We start from the raw sequence: 6,533 nt of genomic DNA on the forward strand, positions 1-6,533 counted from the left end.
GCTGCCGTCCTGTCGCCCCGCGCTGCCTCGCCAACAATCGTCTACAGTCTACACCCGCAGGAGTGCACGCATCAAGAAGGCCGAGGTGCCTAATCGCATGACTATGCTTGAAAAGGCCTCCCTGCGCAAGAAGATGAAGATGGAAGGGAAGAAGCCTGCGCCTCCTGACGATGCCCTCCTCCCCTCGGTCGAGCTCCTGGAGCTGGCCTCCGGCGCGGTGACTCCACTGCCTCGCAAGGACGTCGTCCAGTTTGCGGCTGCCTGTGGGGTTTCCGAGATCGACCTCAACAAGGTGGCTCATGAAACTGATGTGTGATCTTCTCAAGCCTTGTCATCGGTGGCTCCGTCTCTCGCCCTGCTCTCCTCGCAACAGTGGCTCCCGATCCAATTTTAGCCTCTGTTCTTTAGGCTCTATGCGCCTCCTCCTGTCTGCCACCCTCTATGTACCCGGTGTTTTAGTTTTCACTTTGCATCTCACGTTACCTAGAGATCACCGTGCTGTCCGGTCCAGGCGGTTATCTCTCTGTATTCTTGTTGCCTCGCTTAGCAACCATGTAACCGACTGTAACTCCATCGGCTTGTTTCAGGCTGCTCTATCTTCGCCATCTATTGTAGACTCTACTTTATCCAATGATTAATGAGCTTATTGTTTCCTCCTGGAATGTCAGAGGCCTTGGCCGCCATAAGAAGTGTACAGACATTAAGGCCGGGATCACTGCGTCCAAGTGTTCCATTTTTTGTGGCCAAGAAACTAAGCTACAAGAGATTACCAACTTCAAAGCGATTTCCATCTTTCCACCCAACCTTAGAAACTACCATTTCATCCCCTCCATTGGTGCATCCGGAGGTATCATAACCTCTTGGGATTCCAGCTTGTGGGGATGCACCAACGTCTTGCTCGAACCTCATGCGTTAACCTGTTGGTTTGAATCCAATTCAGACAACCTATCTTTTGCTGTCACAAACGTTTACGGTCATTGCGACCCAAACACGAAATCTGTCTTCGTACAATCTCTTATTGATATTTCTAAATCTATTAGTTGCCCCTGGACAATCATTGGGGATTTCAACCTAATTCTTAAACCCACGGACAAGTCCACAAATTCCTTTAACATGCATGAGGCATTAATGTTCTCCTCTGCCATTCATAGCATGCAGCTCCAGGACCTCCCACTCCTCGACAGGCATTTCACGTGGTCTAATCAGTAGGACGCTCCCATTCTTGTAAGATTAGATCGGGCACTTGTCAACATTCATTGGGTCACTAAATTCCCGGACAGCTCCCTCACCTCCACCACCCGATCTACCTCTAACCATGTCCCGATCCAGCTATCTGCCGCAACTACAATTCCAAAAAACACCATCTTTAGGCTGAACAACTCGCTTCTTGCCAATCCTCAGTTCATGGACTTGGTTGCATCCAATTGGAATAGTGTGGGCCAGCAGCACCTTCGGTTGTGCTCTGCAGGCAAGCTTTCTCTCAAGATCAAACGCACTAGGGGCATGGCTAAGAAGTGGACCATCAATGCTCGATCTCCAAGTATTCCGGCGCAGAACTGCAACACCACCATCAACCTTTTGGATAAAATAGAAGAGTCTAGACACTTGTCCCCTCTCGAACTCAGCCTTCGGATTGCCGTTAAGCTAGCTCTGCACCGTCATCACGCAGCGATCGCCGCTTACTGGCGACAAAGGGCTAAACTTAAGGATTGTGTTCTTAGGGATGAAAACTCCGGATACATGCATGTCCGCGCCTCGGTCAGGCACCGGAAAAATCAAATCAAGTCTCTCATGGAGGACGGCACCCTGTTCACAGCCCACAAGGACAAAGAACTCATTCTTCTCAACTTCTTCAAAAACCTAGTCGGCACTCCCTCTCCCTCTTCAATATCTTTCGACCTACAAAATCTGCTGCTAAGCTCGTCCCTTTCCTCCCACCAAGCTGCTGATCTCATAAAGCCTTTCTCATTAGATGAGATTAAACTAGCGCTTTGGGGTATGAATCAAAATGCGAGCCCTGGACCTGATGGGTTCGGGCCGGCCTTCTTCAAAGCTAATTGGGAGCTGGTCAAACTTGATCTGCTCAACCTGCTCTCTGATTTCCATAACTGCATGGCGGATATGATTCGTATCAATAGAGCTTTCATCGTGCTTCTCCCCAAGAAAAACGGTGCTAACCATCCGCACGACTACCGACCGGTTTCCCTTCAAAACTGCACGGTCAAAATTACTTCGAAATGCTTAGCGAATAGGGCTCTTCCGCTTATGCCTACGCTAATCCATTATGTGCAATCTGGGTTTATCAAGGGTCGTGGAATTGCGGACAACTTCCTCCTAGCTGCTGACATTGTGCAAGCTTGCTATAAACGTAAAATTCCAACGATCGTTCTAAAATTAGACTTTCAAAAAGCCTTCGACTCCGTGTCTTGGGACGCCCTATCTCGTATCCTACAGGCTAAAGGATTCCCTGCACTTTGGTGTAGGTGGATCGAATCCCTAAATTGCTTGAGCAGTTCTGCAGTAGTTCTTAATGGGAAGCCCGGGCCTTGGTTTCCTTGTCGGCGAGGCTTCCGTCAGGGCGACTCCCTCTCTCCTTACCTGTTCATTATAGTGGCTGACGTTCTACAACGTTTGATTCTGCAAGCTTCTGCCTCGGGGTATCTCTCCCACCCTTTAGACCCATCCCTTCCTTGCCCGGTTCTCCAGTACGCCGACGATACCTTAATCATCCTGCCAGCCGTCCCTGAACAGCTACACCACCTTAAAAGGCTGCTCATCTTGTTCTCACAAGCCACTGGGCTCTCGATTAATTTTCACAAAAGTATGTTTGCCCCAATTCACATCGACCATGAGAACTCAGTCAGTCTTGCGGCGATCCTAGGATGCCCTGTTGCATCCTTCCCGCAATCGTACCTAGGTCTTCCTCTCACAACGACAAAACTCAATCTATCTGCCTTCTTCTTCATCATTGACAAGGTGGACCGGCGGCTTGCAGGGTGGAAGGGTTTGATGCTCTCCTTAGCCGGAAGGGCGATCCTCGTTCGTGCAGTTCTGCGTGCCCTTCCAATATATGCGATGAGTGTTTTGCTGCTGCCTGCTGGTACCCTTCAGGAAATAGACAAACGTTGTCGTGCTTTCTTCTGGTCTGGGCAAGAAACGACAACGGGCGGACAGTGTAAAGTGGCTTGGGATCTGGTGTGTGCATCGTTCACTCATGGGGGTCTAGGATTCTACAACCTCAAACACATGAACCTCTGCCTTCTTCTAAAACACCTCTCCAAACTTCATGACTCTGGAACCACCGAACCTACTAGCTACTTCATCTCAAACTATGGGTGGACTCCTGCGCGGGACTTGGGTAATTGCAGCCCCATGATTACTCCAGTATGGCGCGATATTTTCAAAGGTTTGGACTTCTTCCGCTCGATCACTAGAGTCTCTGTTGGAAACGGCATTACCACATCCTTCTGGTATGACCTGTGGCTCCCCAATGACAACATTCCCCTCTCACAACAATTCACGGCTCTGTTCTCCCACACCAATAGGCCGACGGCCTCGGTCGCGTGGGTGCTGGATTCTCCGCAGCTGAACCTTGACCTTACACCCCGGCTATCGTATGTAGCAGAGAACGATCTAGCTAACCTACGCGCTATTTTGGCAACGATAAACTTGAATATGCAGGTGACCGACATGAGGACTGACAGGTGGGATGGTAAGCCGCTAACCAACCGCAGGGCCTACATGGCACTCTGGTCGGCAGCCCCGGCTGACCCTCTTGCAACCCCTCTCTGGAAGAACTATTCACCAAACAAATGTAGGATGTTGGTCTGGCTTGCACATAAAGATCGTGTGTTTACCAACGAGAGACGGTTCAAACACTCCATTGCAACCTCGGATCAGTGCCCTTTCTGTGATGGCCGAGAGAGCATTGATCACCTGCTGTTCCAGTGTCATCTGCTCCGACCACTCTGGGACGAACTTCAGAGTCTTCACTTCGGGAGCCCACACTCTTTGCTGGATATTTGGAATACTGACGGGGCTAATAAAGTTCGGTCCACCGTCATTATAGCTCTTCTTTGGAACATTTGGAAACGGCGGAACGCGAAAGTATTCCGCAATGACACTCTGGGGGTTTACCACATTGCTCGCTCGGCTGCGGATGATTTGATGCTGTGGTCCCACAGATGTAAAAATGTTCAGAAGCAAAACCTGCTCCGAGACTGGAGCTCTATGTTGTTTCATTTAGCTGGGAGAATATAGCCTTCTACCCGATTTTGTTTCCCCTCTAGTTTGCTCCTTCATCTCCTTCCACCTTGTACCTCTGCTCTCTATGTAATTGCTACTTTTGGTAATATAAATGTTCAGGCAGGCGTAAGCCCGCCGTTGACGCGTTAAAAAAAAGTGTGATTCTTGATATATTATATTTCTATGTAACACATTATAGCCAATATATTACTATTATAGGTCTATTTTCTAGTGCAGTAGGCCTTGTTTTAGAGTTTGGCACAGGGCCTCATATTTTGTCGGCCTGGCCCTGAGCGATGGCTATGAAAATATTTTCACCAAGCTCAAGACTGCGCTGCAGGGGGGCTCATGCATCCGACCTGATGAGTGTGCCGGACGGGTCGGCTCGGCCGTCGACGCCGTTCCGGACGAGCTGGAGGCGGCTGTCGTGGACGCCAATCAAGCCTTGGCGTGCCAAGCCGACGTCTTGCAGGCTGCACTCACGTATGTTTTTTGGACTAACTGGACTCGCGTATGTTTGCACACACGCACGCTTCATGCACGTACACATCCATGCGTCCGTCCCGCTATGGCCGCCGCGTTGCTCGCTAACCACGCCGCCGTTTGCATCGGCTCGCTGGCAGCCACGGGCCGTGCTTCGGCTTCGTGCCCGACGCCACCTACTTCCTGCAGTTGCTCACAGCTACGCGCAGCCCGCCGCTGCCAGACTTGCCTGCGCGCCGCCGCTATAAGCGGTCATCAATTTGACGCCGCCACCACCACCCCGTGTGGTCGAGCTGTGTCAGTACGTCCTCCCCGCCGCGCAAGGCCCGGCTACCTACCGGCGGCCACAGCGTGCCTCGGCCCCACTGGTCGCGCATGTCATCGGACGGCTCACCCGCGCGTGGCCGTGCTTCCCGTAGTCGAACCGTGTGCAGGATAGAGGTAGAGGAAAATAAGAGAAGAGAGATGAATCTGACTTGTGGACGACTTGTGGACCCATATTGTCAGCGTGAGTAGTTGATGAACCGGGCTGGGATCATCTCTTTTCCTAGTGCGTCAAACGTGTCTAGGGTTTGAAAAGACCGGGATCAGAGAGGTTAGGATATCAATTTTAAGGATTTGAAGGTGATGGTTTATTTACGTCGGCCTCTACAAAGTCAGGGTTTATTTCAGACTTTACTCCCTATGTTCCCTACTCACAGAGCCGATTGAGTAGAGTCATTTACCGAGATGCGCCCAACCCATGCGTTCCTTCGAATTGGATGTACCAATTTTTTTATTAATAATAATTAGTAATGACGTAATTACGATAGTGGGAAAGGATTAGCCGAAATCTGAAAATAGGAAGGACGCGAGGGAAAACAGCGTCCATAGCTGGACGCTATTGTGCAGAACGTCCAGGTTTGGACGCCAATACAAACAACATCCAGCAAATGGTTTGGCCTACACCCTAAATAGATTAAACCGAGTCGTTTTCCTCTAGTAGACGGATGTTATGTCGCTAGTAAACCCTAGTACGCATGGATTCGTCGCTCCTCAACGTCGCCATGTGCTAACCAGCCTCCAACACTCACATCTCTAATCATCACGGCATCCCTATCTCTCTTGTTCCCCGCTTACGGTTAAGATCCTCCAATCTATCTCGTGGTTGGCGCATGTGATTTGGGGTAAGGTCGTCTTGCATCTCCGTTGGTTTCAGTCTTTGTCCAATTGATTCAATGACTTGTAAGTAAACAATGTGTCGACGACTTGGTTTCTATTCATGTGGTGGTACGGTTGCAAATTGGTTTGTTCTAACTTGTAGGTTGCAAAAAATCAACTCTACTTAGTCGGTAGTAGATCAATGTAAGGTTGTGATATTTACTCCTTACATGTTCGTGTTAGCAGGTGAAGATAACATGTTAATCGTACTGGTATATGTGTATGGTGAAGTGCGACATGGATCCACGGGTGTGTCTTATAGTGTTCCTCCCAAAGTCACTTTTCCAGCATCCGAAGAAACCACTTTTGAAGATGTCAAGAGTGAGATATGTCGAGGACTTGAACATGGCGATGATCAGTACGACATGAATATGCAAGCTCGCTTGGATATTGGAACTCCTGGTCCACATTATTTCCAATTAGTTCCAATATATGAGGAAAGAGGATGAACCATGATTTTTGAGAAGAACAAGTCTCGTACAACAGGGCAAGTGATAGAGCTATATGTTAACATCATGCCAAATTGAGACATGTTGAGGCAAGTCAATGCTGCAAGCAATATCCCAAGAACTAAAAGTCAAAAACGAAGGTTTGAAAGTGCAATG

The sequence above is a fragment of the Triticum aestivum genome, chromosome 7A (genome assembly GCF_018294505.1).
Source record: "Triticum aestivum cultivar Chinese Spring chromosome 7A, IWGSC CS RefSeq v2.1, whole genome shotgun sequence".
NCBI classification, from domain to species: domain Eukaryota; kingdom Viridiplantae; phylum Streptophyta; class Magnoliopsida; order Poales; family Poaceae; genus Triticum; species Triticum aestivum.